The sequence below is a fragment of the Poromitra crassiceps genome (assembly GCF_964638095.1).
Source record: "Poromitra crassiceps genome assembly, chromosome: 26".
NCBI lineage: Eukaryota > Metazoa > Chordata > Actinopteri > Beryciformes > Melamphaidae > Poromitra > Poromitra crassiceps.
The window spans coordinates 13284740-13286092 of record NC_139640.1 but is presented as its reverse complement, the minus strand read 5'-3'; the positions used below and the strand labels follow the sequence as shown (position 1 = coordinate 13286092).

Genomic DNA, 1353 nt, shown 5'->3' with positions numbered 1-1353 from the left:
AGTGATATGTTACACTTCATTCTGCCCACTGTGTTGAGCCTTTCTGAAGGTCAGTGATATGTTACACTTCATTCTGCCCAATGTGTTGAGCCTTTCTGAAGGTCAGTGATATGTTACACTTCATTCTGCCCACTGTGATGAGCCTTTCTGAAGGTCAGTGATATGTTACACTTCATTCTGCCCACTGTGTTGAGCCTTTCTGAAGGTCAGTGATATGGAATTGTAGTGTTTCAGAACAAAGGATTGCCTTCTGTCACTGAGTACTGTACAGCCATTTCTATCTATCTATCTAAAAGGGAGCATGTGGGCAATGTTTCTCTGTTTAAATTTTTGTCCCCCTGATGATGTCATCAGTGATGTCATAAAGTCCCGGCATTGTGACATCATGATGTCAAGTCCCGGAAGTGATGTCATCAGTGATGTCACTTGAGCAAGTGTGCTGTCATCAGTGATGCGATGTTGTGACATCATCAGTGGGCAAGCAAGCCTTATGCATGAAAATGATGGATTGCTCTGCTCTCCCCAACGGCTGGAAAATGGAAGAAGTGACCAGAAAGTCGGGTTGGTCAGCTGGAAAAAAGGATGTCTATTATTTTAGTCCGTCTGGGAAGAGGGTTCGGAGCAAGCCTCAGCTGGCCCATTACCTTGGTAACCAGATGGACCTCAGCTTCTTTGATTTCCGCACCGGGAAGATGCGGATGAGCAAGCGGAAGAAGAACTGGCAGAGACTGCACTACAAGAACCAGAACAAGAACAAGAACAAACGTGACCTGAACACGTCACTCCCAGTCAGACAGACAACCTCCATCTTCAAGCAGCCGGTTACCAAGGTTACCAACCATCCCAGCAACAAAGTCAAGACAGATCCTCAGAAAGCCGGCGACCAGCCCAGACATCTGTGTTGGCAGAAGAGACCGAGCGGTCCTAATGCTTCTGACATAGAAGAGTTGCTGGTGAAAACTCTGGAGCTGCCCAAAGGCTTGCAAGGTGTCGGGCCAGGCTGCACAGACAAGACTCCCCTGTCTTGCTGGGGGGCGCTGGTGTGTATTGCGAGCGCGCTCCACACCAGCACCGCCCCCATCACCGGCCAGCTGTCTGCCACTGTCGAGAAGAACCCAGGTGTCTGGCTCAACACCCCCCATCCACCGGGCAAGGCCTTCATTGATCATTGTGAAGAAGACATGGAGGGTGTATAGGACAGTGACGACATGGAGGGTGTATATAGCACATTGACAATGACTGAGATCTCCACATACATGTATGGCCATTTCAGCATGCCAATATGTGGACATTTACTCAACAATAACATCGGGTATCTTCATTTTGTTCTCCATATATAAACGCGCACTTTAG

At 48.3% G+C, this 1353-nt stretch overlaps 1 pseudogene across 1 annotated transcript; it reads left to right on the top strand.

The window, feature by feature from the left end:
* Nucleotides 1-503: 503 nt before the first annotated feature.
* On the top strand, nucleotides 504-1196 carry LOC310798694 (methyl-CpG-binding domain protein 3 pseudogene; annotated as a pseudogene). The gene has a single exon. The product of its transcript is annotated as a methyl-CpG-binding domain protein 3 pseudogene (transcript).
* The last annotated feature ends 157 nt before the right edge of the window (nucleotides 1197-1353 follow it).